This window comes from Cherax quadricarinatus, unplaced genomic scaffold (genome assembly GCF_038502225.1).
Source record: "Cherax quadricarinatus isolate ZL_2023a unplaced genomic scaffold, ASM3850222v1 Contig2582, whole genome shotgun sequence".
In the NCBI taxonomy this organism is placed as follows: domain Eukaryota; kingdom Metazoa; phylum Arthropoda; class Malacostraca; order Decapoda; family Parastacidae; genus Cherax; species Cherax quadricarinatus.
In genome coordinates, this window is record NW_027197608.1 from 40516 (window position 1) to 58164 (window position 17649).

At 41.4% G+C, this 17649-nt stretch overlaps 1 long non-coding RNA gene across 8 annotated transcripts in view; it reads left to right on the forward strand.

Moving 5' to 3' along the window:
- LOC138851883 (uncharacterized) overlaps window positions 1–17634 on the forward strand; it is a 52465-nt gene extending 34831 nt beyond the window's left edge. For 6 of the 8 annotated variants that reach the window (XR_011391476.1, XR_011391477.1, XR_011391473.1 and 3 more), the window contains exon 5: window positions 17481–17634. This is a non-coding gene — a long non-coding RNA (uncharacterized lncRNA). Of the gene's footprint in view, window positions 1–9950; window positions 9974–17480 lie in introns of those variants that run through there. The other 2 variants (XR_011391471.1, XR_011391470.1) reach the window with 2 other exon arrangements.
- The last annotated feature ends 15 nt before the right edge of the window (window positions 17635–17649 follow it).

Genomic DNA, 17649 nt, shown 5'->3' on the forward strand with positions numbered 1-17649 from the left:
AAATAAAAAATTATTTTTTTCTTATGAAATGATAGAGAATCTTTTCCCGATGGTAATGACACCAAAACTATGAAATTTGATCGAAAACTTACGAAATTACGCTCTTGTGAAGTTAGTGATCTCGGTGATATATACGCATCGGCGATTTCGCTGACTTTGAGCCCTATTTTCGGCTAATTCCATTGTTCCAGTTAACCAAACTCATAGCTATTTCTTTAGAACTCCATTTTTTTGTCAGTTTAGTACAAGAAACCGGCCCATTTACCGATTTCAACTACCCAATAAAGTGGTCAGAAATTGGCAATTTGGCCAATTTCACACAAAAAAATGCCAGTTTCAAAATAGGGTCCAGAATAAACAATGCAGACATTCTTGGCACTAAAATAACATCCTCTGTTCATTAGTTACGTCTCCAGGCCCCTCTTATATTACTCTTACTTTCTATTTTGATTTTTTATTTACTCAAAAAATAGAAGATTTACTGTTATGCAGACTACTGCATTATTGTAAAAATGGTATAAATAATATCAGTGCACTAGTGAAAGAATATTAGACTCAAGAGTTGACGTTTATTGGACGTGTGGTGTGATTTGCTTACTCTTGAACATTAGTAAAAATTGAACATTTCCGCTACTTAGAGCTCAATTTCAAGGTCGTTTTCATCGTGAAACTAATCAAAATCATCTGAATTTCTGTAATATGTTTTCCATTCTATCAAATGAGACCAAGAAAACGAGAATACAACCATAAATGCTATAGGAAAATATGCCTCTAAGTCGGCGTTTTAATCCAAAAAACACTGAGTTTTTTTCTCTCATTATGCGCTGTGTTGCAGGATTTTTTTTTATACAGTACACACTGACCACACAGAACCATTCTCTCACATGTGGGCTTACCAGCTTTCTCCTGCTTGATTTGAAGCCACTGGAATTATTGAGTATATATACGTCCAAAACACTAGCTCATAAGATGTATATATACGGCCGAAACAGTCAAAGGGTTAAGACTACACGAGCTGTTATCTTCTGTAGAGGGATTGCTTCCAGATACCTGGTAGTGGATCAAATAATCGTAAGGAAATAATTATTTCCCATTCTGGTCCTTGGGAGCAGACCAACTACATTCACTACCAGCTTGCTGAAGGGTTCACCTGGTGCTTAAATAGGCTGAAAGGGAACAGGTTTAATGCTCTGATTAGGTTTCCCAAGAAATTGGCAGATGTGACAGGTCTTTATATATTCTCCTACCATCTCTCACAGCCGAGGCGAGTAGTGCCTGGAAACCCTAGATACTGTTTTAGCAATACCTAGGTGGCTACCTAGAGGTGTGCCATGCACTAAGCTAAGAACATGGACAATGCCTTGTCCCAATTTAGGCAAATCTTAGAGACGCCAGAAACAGACCTCTCTGGACAGATTTTCTGTGTGACGGGTCCAGTAACAGTAAAAGACGAAGAAGGAAAGTACACTAACCCCGGATATGGACTTGATACCTGAAATCCTTTTGGAGAGGGATTTCCCTTCCAACCAATAACCTCTCCTCCCTCTCCCCTCCTTGCATCTTCCATATGCCAACAAGTGTCTTCAATAAAGGTAAAAATCACATTAAATGTTCATTTATCCATTTCATTAGACCTTTATATTTATTTCTCTTTGTTTTCTGTATATAAAACTATAGTTATTCTCTATAAAATGTATTTTTTGTTAATATTTTTGGGTGTCTGGAACAGATTAATTGGATTTACATTATTTCTTATGCTTCAGTTTTTCTTTTGCTTCAATTTTCGTTGAATTCGGTTTTCGTCAGACTTTCTGGAACGAATTAATGACAAAAACCGAGGTTCTACTGGATTTTGCTAGTATGTCTTTCATTTTATCAATTGAGCACAAGAACTCACCCAGTCACCTATTTCAATGATCCAGTTAAGTGGTCAGAAATTGGTAATTGGGCCAATTTCACATAAATTTCAAAATATGCCAATTTCAAAATAGAATCCAGAATGAACAGTGCAGGCATTCCTGGCACTAAAATAACCTTTCACCTGTTTCTGTTCATTAGTTATGTTCTAAGGCTTTACACGTGAATTCCGTTTTGAATTTTTATTCGCACAAAAAAATAGAGTTACTGTTATGCATTATTGTAATACAGTGGACCCCCAGATTTCGTAGCCATCGGATTTCTTAATTTTTGGAAATGGTCATGTTTTTTTGTCAAAATATTGGCTCAGTAATCGTCATTGAACTCTGTAATAGTCATTCGTTCCGAATGTGTCCGCGCAGCCCGAGCGGCCCGAAACACCATTTACAGGCAGTGTGCCATTGTTTACCAGGAGGTGAGGACGATCCCACGCATTCATACAACACATTTCATGTTATTCCATTCTTTTTAGTGCTTGTAACTGCTAAATAAGCCACCATGGGTGAGAAACACTAGAATTCAAGAAAGACATCGTTGCAAAATATGAAAGTGGAGTGTGTGTTGCAGAGCTGGCCAGGTTGTATAACAAACTCCATACAGCCATCACTTCTATCGTGGCCAGGAGAAGGGAAATCAAAGAAGCTGTTGCGAAATGTGCAAATATGCTTACAAAACAGAGATTGTATATACTGGAAGATGTGGAGACTTTGTATTTGGTGTGGATCAACAAGAAACAATTATGTAAAGTAAAAGGACACAAGTGCAACTAATGTGACATTTATTGTGGCAATGTTTCGCTCTCCAGGAGCTTTATCAAGCCATTACAAACAATACATGGACACAGAGGGTATATAAAGGCTCAGAGTGAGGTGTAATACTAGTGAGGTACCATTTCGATGTTCACTAGTGGTAGTAGTAGTAGTAGTAGTAGTGGTAGTGACAAAAGTAATACAATATGGTAGAGCAATTAATTCGTACATGAGTAAAAGGATATAAAAGCTATTACTTGGGTAACATAAAATAGGTTGGACAAATATAGACTGGAATGAGGCAGCTTGTTTCAGTGTTCACTCTCTGTGCTTTGTGTAGTATAACAGGAGAGACTATGTGATGGCAGGGTTTACTGTTTTCAGGAGGATTCTTGCTAAGACTTCGGAGATGGTGAAGCTGCCGTTGTTTTGTTTAATTGTATTCGAAACAGCGATCAGTGCTGATTCGAGGCACTTGCGTCTGCGGAAATTAGTTTCTTTGATCACTAATTGGGCGTCTCTGAATTTCATGAGATGATTGGTGGAATTTCGGTGTTGTACACAGGCGTTGTTCAAGTTATCGTTCCTACATGCGTAAATGTGTTCATTGAGGCGGGTGTCGAGGTTTCTGGCTGTTTCACCTACGTAAATCTTGTCACAGCCTCCACAGGGTATAGTGTAAACTCCTGCATTGACTGGTTCGTGGTGCTTGGATTTTGTCTTGGTTAGATCCTTTATTGAAGTGCTAGAAGCGATGGCGACTCTGGTGTTAGCTTGTGAAAGTACTTTTGAGACGTTCAGTGCAACCTGACTGTTGGGAAGAATTATAACTTTGCTGGGAGTGGTGTTGATGCGTGGAGAATTTATGATCTGAAGAGCTCTTTTCTTGCAGTCTTTGATGAAAAAAGGAGGAAAATGTAACTCTATGAATGTTTGGTGAATGTATGTACACTCCTCATCAAGAAACTCAGGACTACAAATTCGGTATGCTCTTAGGAAAAACCCGATGATGATGCCTCTTTTGGTCTTGGTATCTTGACTGGAATAGAAGTGTGTGAGATCATTTTTATTGGTGGGTTTCCGATAAACTTGAAATCTTAGGTTGTTGTCTACTTTGTGAATGAGGACATCGAGGAAAGGTAGCTTGTCATTGGACTCTTCTTCTAGTGTAAACTGGATCGCCGGTTCAACTGCGTTGAGCCTTGCCTGAAGATCCTGTACATCAAAACGTTTTGGAGTTATTACGAGGACATCGTCCACGTAACATAACCAAGTGACGCTTGAAGGGATGATGTTGGCGAAGTGTTCGGACTCTAGGTGTTCCGTGTATAAGTTGGCTAGGACGGCACTTATGGGGGACCCCATTCCCATGCCGTAGGTTTGTTTGTAGAGCTTGTTATTGAAAGAAAAACAGTTGAAATTAACACAGAGTTCAATCAAGTCAACAAAATCTCCGGGAGGTAGAGGAAGATTAAGGTCCTGATTGACTTTACATCGTAGAACCTCGATGGCTTTTTTGGTAGATACTTTTGTGAAGAGGGAAGTCACATCCAAACTGCTTAGTTTCTTGTTACGGATGGAGAGGTTACGGATGCGGTTGAGAAGGTCACCTGAGTGTTTAAGATGAGCGGGGCTGATGGTCCCCAGAAGGCAGGAAAGATGTTTGGCAAGAACTCCGGCTAGTTTGTGTGGAGCACTGCCTATTCCTGACGTGATTGGTCTGAGTGGAATATTGTGTTTATGGGTCTTGGGTAAACCATACATGTGTGCTGGTTTAGGGTTGCCTGGTAACAAGTACAGAAGTTTCTTCCCTTCTCTAGTGCGTTTGAGTATTTGTCTGGTTTTGTATAGAAAATCTTTGGTGAGCGTCTCCCACTAAACGATACATCACTGCCCTTAAGAACCTCGCCAACGACCCCAACATTATCGTCACCACCGCCGACAAAGGAGGTGGAGTCGTCATCCTCAACACCAGTGACTACAACACTAAAATGATGGACCTTTTGAATGATCAATCTACATACGAACCCATCAGCACTCAACAGTGGGAGACGCTTACCAAAGATTTTCTATACAAAACCAGACAAATACTCAAACGCACTAGAGAAGGGAAGAAACTTCTGTACTTGTTACCAGGCAACCCTAAACCAGCACACATGTATGGTTTACCCAAGACCCATAAACACAATATTCCACTCAGACCAATCACGTCAGGAATAGGCAGTGCTCCACACAAACTAGCCGGAGTTCTTGCCAAACATCTTTCCTGCCTTCTGGGGACCATCAGCCCCGCTCATCTTAAACACTCAGGTGACCTTCTCAACCGCATCCGTAACCTCTCCATCCGTAACAAGAAACTAAGCAGTTTGGATGTGACTTCCCTCTTCACAAAAGTATCTACCAAAAAAGCCATCGAGGTTCTACGACGTAAAGTCAATCAGGACCTTAATCTTCCTCTACCTCCCGGAGATTTTGTTGACTTGATTGAACTCTGTGTTAATTTCAACTGTTTTTCTTTCAATAACAAGCTCTACAAACAAACCTACGGCATGGGAATGGGGTCCCCCATAAGTGCCGTCCTAGCCAACTTATACATGGAACACCTAGAGTCCGAACACTTCGCCAACATCATCCCTTCAAGCGTCACTTGGTTATGTTACGTGGACGATGTCCTCGTAATAACTCCAAAACGTTTTGATGTACAGGATCTTCAGGCAAGGCTCAACGCAGTTGAACCGGCGATCCAGTTTACACTAGAAGAAGAGTCCAATGACAAGCTACCTTTCCTCGATGTCCTCATTCACAAAGTAGACAACAACCTAAGATTTCAAGTTTATCGGAAACCCACCAATAAAAATGATCTCACACACTTCTATTCCAGTCAAGATACCAAGACCAAAAGAGGCATCATCATCGGGTTTTTCCTAAGAGCATACCGAATTTGTAGTCCTGAGTTCCTTGACGAGGAGTGTACATACATTCACCAAACATTCACAGAGTTACACTTTCCTCCTTTTTTCATCAAAGACTGCAAGAAAAGAGCTCTTCAGATCATAAATTCTCCACGCATCAACACCACTCCCAGCAAAGTTATAATTCTTCCCAACAGTCAGGTTGCACTGAACGTCTCAAAAGTACTTTCACAAGCTAACACCAGAGTCGCCATCGCTTCTAGCACTTCAATAAAGGATCTAACCAGGACAAAATCCAAGCACCACGAACCAGTCAATGCAGGAGTTTACACTATACCCTGTGGAGGCTGTGACAAGATTTACGTAGGTGAAACAGCCAGAAACCTCGACACCCGCCTCAATGAACACATTTACACATGTAGGAATAATAACTTGAACAACGCCTGTGTACAACACCGAAATTCCACCAATCATCTCATGAAATTCAGAGACGCCCAATTAGTGATCAAAGAAACTAATTTCCGCAGACGCAAGTGCCTCGAATCAGCACTGATCGCTGTTTCGAATACAATTAAACAAAACAACGGCAGCTTCACCATCTCCGAAGTCTTAGCAAGAATCCTCCTGAAAACAGTAAACCCTGCCATCACATAGTCTCTCCTGTTATACTACACAAAGCACAGAGAGTGAACACTGAAACAAGCTGCCTCATTCCAGTCTATATTTGTCCAACCTATTTTATGTTACCCAAGTAATAGCTTTTATATCCTTTTACTCATGTACGAATTAATTGCTCTACCATATTGTATTACTTTTGTCACTACCACTACTACTACTAATACTACTACCACTAGTGAACATCGAAATGGTACCTCACTAGTATTACACCTCACTCTGAGCCTTTATATACCCTCTGTGTCCATGTATTGTTTGTAATGGCTTGATAAAGCTCCTGGAGAGCGAAACGTTGCCACAATAAATGTCACATTAGTTGCACTTGTGTCCTTTTACTTTACATATTGTCGGTAATTCTACCAACTTTATTACAAGAAACAATTATCAGGAGATAGTGTTATGCAGTCAATAATTTGTGAAAAGGCAAGGCAGTTGCATGATGATCTCATAAAGAAAATGCCTGGAACTAGTGCTGATGTTGGTGAATTTAAGGCCAGCAAAGGCCTTAAATGCCAAAGAGGACCTACATTACTCAGGAGGAAAAGGCACTCCCAGGACACAAGCCCGTGAAAGACAGGCAAACTCTCATGTTCTGTAGTAATGCCAGTGGGGATTTCAAAGTGAAGCCTTTACTGGTGTATCACTCTGAAAATTCCAGAGTGTTCAAGAAAAACAGTGTCGCCAAGAGTAAATTGTGTGTGATGTGGAAGGCAAACAGTAAGGCATGGGTCACGAGGGACATTTTCCTTGATTGGTTCAGTGAAGTGTTTGGCCCCAGTGTGAAGAAATACCTCCTGGAAAATAAATTGGAACACAAGTGCCTCCTGGTAATGAACAGTGCTCCTGCTCATCCTCCAGACTTGGAAGAGCAAATGGTGCAGGAGTTTCGTTTCATCAAAGTGAAGTTTTTGCCCCCTAATACCACTCCTCTCCTCCAGCCCATGGACCAGCAGGTCATTTCAAATTTCAAAAAACTGTAACATGAAAGCAAAAGTGCTTTGATGTGACCTCAGACACTGAATTGACCCTAAGAGATTTCTGGAAAGACCACTTCATTATCCTCCATTGCATAAACCTTATAGGTGAGCCTTGGGAGGGAGTGACTTCCAGGACTTTGAACTCTGCCTGGAGAAAATTATGGCCACAATGTGTACAAGAGAGGGATTTTGAAGGGTTTGGGGCTGACCCTGAGGAGCCTATGCCAGATATGCAAAGTATTGTGGCATTGGGGAATTCCATGGGATTGGATGAGAGTTTTGAGGATGTGGAAGAGTTGATGGAGGACCATGATGAAGAGCTAACCACTGAAGAGCTGCAAGAGTTTCATCTGCAACAGCAACAGACCACAGCTCAGGAAGTTGCTTCAGAGGAGGAGGAAGAGAGATGGAGGAAGTTGCCTTCTTCAAAGATTAAGGAGATTTGTGCATTGTGGACAAAGGTGCAAGCATTTATGGATGAACTTCACCCCAACAAAGCTGTTGCAGGCCATATTGGCAACATGTACAATGACAGTGATGCGTCCCATTTTAGGGCAGTTTTAAAGAAATGCCAGATACAGACTTCTTTGGAACACTTTTTTTGAGCAACAGGGGTCCAGTGACTCTCAAGCTGGTCCTAGTGGCATTAAAAAACAAAGAAGGGAAGTAACCCTGGAAAAGGACTTGGTACCTGAAGTCCTTATGGAGGGGGATTCTCCTTCCAAACAGTAGTACACCTCCATCCTCTCCCCTCCTCCCATCTCATCATTCATCAATAAGTCTTCAGTAAGATAAGATAAGATAAGATTTCGTTCGGATTTTTAACCCCGGAGGGTTAGCCACCCAGGATAACCCAAGAAAGTCAGTGCGTCATCGAGGACTGTCTAACTTATTTCCATTGGGGTCCTTAATCTTGTCCCCCAGGATGCGACCCACACCAGTCGACTAACACCCAGGTACCTATTTGCTGCTAGGTGAACAGGACAACAGGTGTAAGGAAACGTGTCGAAATGTTTCCACCCGCCGGGAATCGAACCCGGGCCCTCCGTGTGTGAAGCGGGAGCTTTAGCCACCTGGCCACCGGGCCATTTTAGGTAAGTGTCATTTTAGCGTTGTTTTATTCTGCTTGTCTCATTGTTTTCTGTGTAGGTAAATGTATATTTCATGTAAAAAAAATATTTTTTTTAATACTTTTGGGTGTCTGGAATGGATTAATTGGATTTACATTATTTCTTATGGGTAAAATTAATTCAGAATCGTCAGATTTGGGTTTAGTCACTCTCTCTGGAATGGATTAATTACGAAAACCGGGGGTCCACTGTACAGTGGAACCCCGAATATCGGCCGTAATCCATTCCAGAAGGTCGGCCTAAATTCGAAAAGGCCTAAATTCAAAGCCATATTTCCCATAAGAATTAATGTAAATACAATTACAGTGGACCCTCGGGTAACGGCATTAATCTGTTTCAGAGAGCTTGCCTTTAACTGATTTTGCCATTAGCCGAATTAATTTTCCCCACAAGAAATAATAGAAATTCAATTAATCCGTTTCAGACAGCCAAAAGTATTAACAAAAAAAAATTTTTTTTAAAGATTAAATATAGATATACATACAGAAAACAATGGCAAATAAATAAAAAAAAAAGCACTAATGAAATGAATAAATGAATGTTTAACATCACACTTATGTTTACTGAAGACTTGTTGGTGTATGACAGACAGGGGAGAGGGAGGCAAGTTTATTATGCTTCAATATGACGCTAATAGCATCTCTACGGCTTATTTATCTATCACAATTCATCTAATATGACATAATAAACAATATTAATAACATAGAAACATGATAAACATGGCGGAAGTGTTGTTGGGTTTATAAGGGCCACTGAGAGAAGTCATACATAGTGGTGGTGGTGGAGGTACCAGCAGAACCCACCACAATGTATGTAATTTATAAATAAGAAATATTTACATTTTAATTTATAAATAAGTAAATTTATTCAGGTATACACAAATACAGTTACATAGATTATCATACATAGCAGCATATGTGTAAAGTACCTAGGATAACCCAAAATAGTCAGAGTGACTTATATGTTTCCATTGGGGTCCTTTTATATTTACACTTATATTTACTTTTATACTTACACTTTTATATTTACATTTTCCTTGGACGAGATGTTAGTTTAATTAGTTAGTTTGATGGAGGAGATGCTGGCAGAGGTTTAGGGTGGTGGATGATAGCAGGGCGGCATTATGTTCATTAGCCCGATACACATCCAACAACATTGGAGAGTTACTTTTGTGTCGTTTTTCTATCGCTTACTCGCTTAACTTACTTGCTATACAGTGGACCCTCGCCTAACGATATTAATCCGTTCCTGAGAGCTCATCGTTAGCCGAAATTATCGTTAGCCGAGTTAATTTTCCCCATAAGAAATAATGGAAATCCAATTAATCCGTTCCAGACAGTCAAAAGTATTTAAAAAAATTTTTTTTCATGAAATATACATTTCCCTACAAAGAAAACAATAAGACATGCACAATAACTACATAAATAAATGTTAAAATGACACTTACCTTTATTGAAGAGTATTGATGAGTGATGAGACACTTTTTCTTGAACACTCTGGGATTTTCAGAGTGATACATGAGTAATGGCTTCACTTTGCAATCCTCACTAGCATTACAACAAAACATGAGAGTAAACCTGTCTTTCACAGGCGTGGTGCAGCAGCAGCTGACTGGTGCAGCAGCAGCTGACCATGGTGCAGCAGCAGCTGACCATGGTGCAGCAGCAGCTGACCATGGTGCAGCAGCAGCTGACCATGGTGCAGCAGCAGCTCACCATGGTTCAGCAACAGCTGACTGTGGTGCAGCAGCAGCTGACTGTGGTGCAGCAGCAGCTGACTGTGGTGCAGCAGCAGCTGACTGTGGTGCAGCAGCAGCTGACTGTGGTGCAGCAGCAGCTGACAGTGGTGCAGCAGCAGCTGACTGTGGTGCAGCAGCAGTTGACCATGGTGCAGCAGCAGCTGACTGTGGTGCAGCAGCAGCTGATCGGGTGCAGCAACAGCTGACTGGTCCAGCAACAGCTGACTGTGGTGCAACAACAGCTGATGGTGGTGTAGCAACAGCTGACTGTGGTGCAGCAGCAGCTGACCATGGTACAGCAACAGCTGACGGTGGTGCAGCAGACTGGTGCAGCAACAGCTGACTGTGGTGCAGCAACACCTGACTGTGGTACGATAGTATTTCTCACCCTTTTTACCACAGGGCTGGCACTAGAAGTTTTCTTTGGGCCCATGGTGGCTTATTTAGAAGTTACAAGCACTATAAACAATGGAATAATACAAAATGTATCGAATGTATGCATGCAACCAGCCACCCTGGCTTGTAAACAATGACGGCAAGGCAGCTGAGGCGCTCAGGCTGGACGGACAGGTTTGGGAAGAATCATGTTGGGTGAGTTTTTTATCGTTAAGCGGGCCAAATTTTTTACATTCAAACGCTTCATTAGGCGGATTTAACGTTATGCGATGCATTCGTTAGGCGAGGGTCCACTGTACTGTTAATTCTACACTTTATCACTGGCTGGCACTAGAGCCTTTTTTTTTGATACCTGCTGCTTTAGTATTGTACATAACGTAAAATCACTGCAGAAGGCACATTCTCCCCTCTCTCTCTTCCTACTCCACTTTGGTACTTTGCTATGAGTTTTTTGTTGAATTCTTTTGTGTTTCTTTCCTTCTTTATCACAGGGCTGGCAGTAGAAGCTTTCTTTGGGCCCATGGTGGCTTATTTAGCAGTTACAAGAACTAAAAACAATGGAATAATACAAAATATATTGCATGTATGCATGGAATTGTCCTCTCTGGCTTATAAACAATGGCACACTGGCTGTACATGGGCTCAGGCCGCGCGGACACATTCGGGACGAATGTCCTTAACCGAGTTCTTGGACGTTAGCCGAGCCAATATTTTGATGCAAAAACATGCCACTATCCAATTTTGGCATTAGCCGATACCGCCATTACCCGAGGGTCTACTGTAATCCATTCCAGACGCCTAAAAATAATAATAAAAAATACATTTTGTAAAGTTTAACTATAGTTTTACATACACAAAACAATGACACTTACATATAAATTAACATTTAAATCATTATTGAAGACTCTTGTTGGCATATGGAAGACAGGGAGGAGGGGAGAGGGAGGAGGAGAGGTTATTGGTTGGAATGGGAGTCCCCCCTCCATAAGGACTTTAGGTATCAAGTCCCTCTCTGGGGTTACTTCCCTTATTTGTCTTTTAATGGCACTAGGACCAGCTTGAGTCACTGGACCCCTGTCGCACAAAAAAATCTATCCAGAGAGGTCTGTTTCTGGCGTCTCTTTAAGATTTGCCTAAAATGAGAAGGCATTGTCATTGAACATGTTACAGACACGGCTGCAACAGCTTTGTTAGGGTGATATTTCTTCACAAAACACGGGGCAATGCTCACTCAACGAGAAACAAAACCAGACTGAGTCAGAACGCGTGGGATGCTTTGTGTAGGCATTGGCAGGCGGATGCATTTGGTACTGCAGACCATTGTCAGCTCCATGAAAACCGAGGGGATGTACAAAAACTGGGACAAAATTTCAATGAAAAAAGTCATTGAAAATCGAATCCTATGAAAACCAGGGCATACGAAAACTGAGGTTCCACTGTATGTCTATCCAGTCATCGATACCATTGGCATTGGAGAATACTGTAGGCCAGTCAACCGTCCCTAGCTCTGCTGCTAAGTTACTTATTGATGCCTCGTCATGGAGTCTAAAAGAAATTTTGTTGTATTCCAGTGGTTGTTTACTAATGTTTGTTAAGAGGAAGGTGGGGTAGTGGTCAGTAGTGCTGTCTGTGATAATCCCTGATTTAAGGGGGGCTAGTATATTGGTCCATATATGGTCAATAATGGTTGCACTTGTCTCAGCCTGGTTGGTTTAGTTATAGTTGGTATGAGAAGTGTGTTGTTCATATTGTTGATGAAATGAGTTACTGGCTGGTCATCTGTTAGGCCAAGGTTAATGTTGAAGTCTCCAGCTAAGAGAAGGTGGTATTTGTTCATTTGGTTGTTTGTTATTAGTGTCTTTAATTTATCGCTAAAATTTGGGATGCTTGTATGAGGCATCCTGTAAATGGCACAGATTGTTATAGGAGTCTTGAGTTTTTTTACAGTAAAATTTGTAAAAATATATTCTCCATATTCATCACTATAGAAAGTGGTGTTATAACAAGATAGTTCATTAGAGTAGTAGATTGCAATACCACCCCCAACTTGGTATGGTCTACAATTGTGGATTGCTGTGTATCCTGGTAGTGAATAGATATCTGTTGTGTCCTGCTTAAGCCAGGTTTCAGTGAGAATAATGCAGGAGAAGGTTGTCTTTAGGGAATCAAGGAGTGCCAGGAGGTCATCATACTGTTGGCTTAGGGACCTGATATTGTAATAATAATAATAATAAATTGCTCTGGAGCACTTTAAATGTCATACATATTTTGTATAGGTTTGGTAGCTAACATTTAAAGCACTCCAAGGAGATTATTATTATTATTTATTATTATTATTATTATTATTATTATTATTATTATTATTATTATTATTATTATTATTATTATTATTATTATTACCATTGACATACCTTGTTCACTGAGTTTAATAATTTCTTAAGCTGCTACGATACACCAAGAATGTAAACACAGACAAACACACTGGCTAACCCCTATACTGTGAACTTTTTGTACTTCTTCCATTTTCTTGTAGTTTTTCCTCTTCCAAGAAAAAAAACAACAGGAAATTTGTACACATATGTAGTCTTGGAGACTGTGAAAGCTAGTGTACTGAGTGGCTGTAGGAAGGAGATTCAGATGATTGATGCTGAGACTCTGCGCTGCCCGTTCATGACCCAAGTTCTCGTACAGTACACAATAATGACTCGTCAGAGAGCCCTTCGTAATTCCGAGTTGTCGGTAAACGAGTACGTCAGTAAGTGAGGAGAGGCTGTAATTTTTTTTTGGTATATTTGTAAGTCTAGGCTCACAGCACTATAAAATACTGTATAATTATACTATTACTATCAATAAAGGTTATCTACCTATCATATTTATTACAGAATAATATTAGGTATAACATAAATAATGTAGAAGCATGATAAAAATACCCAAATGAATAAAAACTGACATTATATGTAAAGATATTGAAGGGTGGAAAGCAGAGAGCAGGGAGGAATAAAAAAAAGTGACTGCGATCATTACAGAAAACGTTTTGCACTTGAAGGGTAACTATAGATCACTCTTATCCTATGCAAAGACTGAAAAAGTGCAATTTCCTCAAAAAATTTTTCCCCAAGTAATCAGCCATGCGCACGTTCCTGGAATATCTCATAAGTAAGTTATTGACCTGTTTCATGTTGTATCACCATTAATAATGAATGGATTGAAAGGATAATAATGAATGGATTGAAAGGATTTTCACAGCAGAAATGAAAGTTAATGTATTAATTTTGGGTTTACCTGGAGTTTACCTGGAGAGAGTTCCGGGGGTCAACGCCCCCGCGGCCCGGTCTGTGACCAGGCCTTCTGGTGGATCAGAGCCTGATCAACCAGGCTGTTGCTGCTGGCTGCACGCAAACCAACGTACGAGCCACAGCCCGGCTGATCAGGAACTGACTTTAGGTGCTTGTCTAGTGCCAGCTTGAAGACTGCCAGGGGTCTGTTGGTAATCCCCCTTATGTATGCTGGGAGGCAGTTGAACAGTCTCGGGCCCCTGACACTTATTGTATGGTCTCTTAACGTGCTAGTGACACCCCTGCTTTTCATTGGGGGGATGTTGCATCGTCTGCCAAGTATGCAGAGTAAGTGTGAATGTTTTGTATGAGTCAATTTAAACTTCTGAATAGTGAGGCAGTGCGTTGTCGGGAACCTGAGTGAACACTTTTAATAGATTTTTGTTGGGTTGTGATGAGTTTTAATTGATCTGATATAAACCCCCACATGCACACACTGCAAGTGATGTAAGGATAGATTAGATAATAGTATTGATTCAGTAATGTTGTGTGAGGTACATAGTAACATTTTTTGAAAGAATGCCACCCTGTTTTCGATATTTTCTTTGATATATACTGGTTGCGAGTGTTGAATTTTAGCTTACTTCCGCGGTGTGTACCTACCTGAGCTCTTAATAGTACTATACTGTATGGTTCAAAAATGGTCTTAATAAAATTATCTTTACGAGAGATGTTACTAATTACGGAAAGTGCTAAACTCATGAGGTTAAGTGTCATAGAATCATAGAAGTGGGGAAGATGAGACGGAAAAAAGTGGGGGGGGGAGATAGAAGGAAGACCCTAACTGGTTCAAAGGTCTTATAAAACATTGCAACTGTAAAGTATGCAAAATAAAATCTATGAGCAAAAATTAACAAACTTGAAATAAGCATAAAATCACAAACTACCATTGGCACTCAGAGGTAAAAATGTACTCTTTGAAAAACTGGAAAGCATATTTAACAAGCCAAAATGCAAAATTTTTAATATTAGTTTAAAAGAACGTAATCACTAAACTTTTGAAATTTTAAGTGCCCCATAATACAGATTTGTGATTAGCACAACACTACAAATATTCTTGATAAACAAGAACACAATGTATAAATCACAATAACCAAAGTGCCTATTGTTTGCTCAATCAGCTAAAATTCTTCCTGTACAAGTATCCATTTTCTGCAGTATTACTGAATTGCTATTATAACCAACAGTGTAAAGGCTGATTCCATTTAATATGTTAACCTTACAAGCATCCAAGAAAATGTATAACTGAGATCACGCTAAGTCAGTAGTGTCTGACGTCTCTCAACATCTCCAGGTATAACCAAACTTCAATGATACCCCATCATATATATGTACATATTAGTCAAACTGTTATATTTTAAATCACCAATGGTTTTAAATTATTAATGTACTATTGTTTATGGTAAACGAGTCTTTATTAAATGAATCAAAAACATTTTTTGTTAGAGAATAGAAAGGCACACTGCCATGATAGCAACAATACACAAATAACCTGCACATTAGTTAGTTTATCTTAATTATGCAGCCCATACCCATCCTGTGGGTGGTAGTCACCACATACCCATCCTGTGGGTGGTAGTCACCACATACCCATCCTGTGGGTGGTAGTCACCACATACCCATCCTGTGGGTGGTAGTCACCACATACCCATCCTGTGGGTGGTAGTCACCACATACCCATCCTGTGGGTGGTAGTCACCACATACCCATCCTGTGGGTGGTAGTCACCCCATACCCATCCTGTGGGTGGTAGTCACCACATACCCATCCTGTGGGTGGTAGTCACCACATACCCATCCTGTGGGTGGTAGTCACCACATACCCATCCTGTGGGTGGTAGTCACCACATACCCATCCTGTGGGTGGTAGTCACCACATACCCATCCTGTGGGTGGTAGTCACCACATACCCATCCTGTGGGTGGTAGTCACCCCATACCCATCCTGTGGGTGGTAGTCACCACATACCCATCCTGTGGGTGGTAGTCACCACATACCCATCCTGTGGGTGGTAGTCACCACATACCCATCCTGTGGGTGGTAGTCACCCCATACCCATCCTGTGGGTGGTAGTCACCCCATACCCATCCTGTGGGTGGTAGTCACCCCATACCCATCCTGTGGGTGGTAGTCACCACATACCCATCCTGTGGGTGGTAGTCACCACATACCCATCCTGTGGGTGGTAGTCACCACATACCCATCCTGTGGGTGGTAGTCACCACATACCCATCCTGTGGGTGGTAGTCACCACATACCCATCCTGTGGGTGGTAGTCACCCCATACCCATCCTGTGGGTGGTAGTCACCCCATACCCATCCTGTGGGTGGTAGTCACCCCATACCCATCCTGTGGGTGGTAGTCACCACATACCCATCCTGTGGGTGGTAGTCACCACATACCCATCCTGTGGGTGGTAGTCACCACATACCCATCCTGTGGGTGGTAGTCACCACATACCCATCCTGTGGGTGGTAGTCACCACATACCCATCCTGTGGGTGGTAGTCACCACATACCCATCCTGTGGGTGGTAGTCACCCCATACCCATCCTGTGGGTGGTAGTCACCCCATACCCATCCTGTGGGTGGTAGTCACCCCATACCCATCCTGTGGGTGGTAGTCACCCCATACCCATCCTGTGGGTGGTAGTCACCACATACCCATCCTGTGGGTGGTAGTCACCACATACCCATCCTGTGGGTGGTAGTCACCACATACCCATCCTGTGGGTGGTAGTCACCACATACCCATCCTGTGGGTGGTAGTCACCACATACCCATCCTGTGGGTGGTAGTCACCACATACCCATCCTGTGGGTGGTAGTCACCACATACCCATCCTGTGGGTGGTAGTCACCACATACCCATCCTGTGGGTGGTAGTCACCACATACCCATCCTGTGGGTGGTAGTCACCACATACCCATCCTGTGGGTGGTAGTCACCCCATACCCATCCTGTGGGTGGTAGTCACCACATACCCATCCTGTGGGTGGTAGTCAAAAGATTACAGAGGTATATAATAGATCCAGTGACTGGGCCCCAAAGTTTTGATTGCTGAACAAGGTACACATAAGAGAAAGAAACTGTAACCGGCTCCCCTCTCGTATAAAGACTGGCTCCCTTGTGTTTGCTCGTCTGTTGTGACTTGTTAATGACTCTAGACGGACCAAAACATTGTAAGTTTCTCTCTCCTATGTGTGGGTTATTTGTGTATCTTTTAGTTAGTACAGTACAGGTAATTCAAAGTTTTTCTTCATATTAGTGACCCCTGGAAGGTTACTAACCTAGGACAGTCCAAGAAAGCCAAGCAATGTGGCTTATTTCCACTGGCATCCTTAGGTCCTCTTTCCCAGAATGCCACCCTGGTACCTATTAACTCTCCTAGCTATGGTTGCAGGGGTCGAGTAATAGCTCCTGGCCCCAAATTAAGTGGATGGTCATACCTCCTTTCCTAAAACTATATTCATAAATATATCATTGGCATGAAGATATATTAATATGTCAATTAAAATAATCCTAAGGGATTACAGTTCATTAATTAAAACAATTTCTACATTACCGTTGCTTTCACTGGCTGTGTCCTTCCCTTCTCTAAATTTGTACCTTCACATGTTTATATAGCCATAAATATAAACATTATCTCTCAGTCCACAGTAGGATTCAAACCTGCACTCGGCATCAAAGTACGCAGTACCTGAGCCACTCAGCCAGATCCCAGATAAGTATGGGCATCTAGCCGAGCCATAAATATGTTTAGATAGTTAATCGTACATTCAAATGGGACTGACATTATATACAAAACACGTAGTATATCTG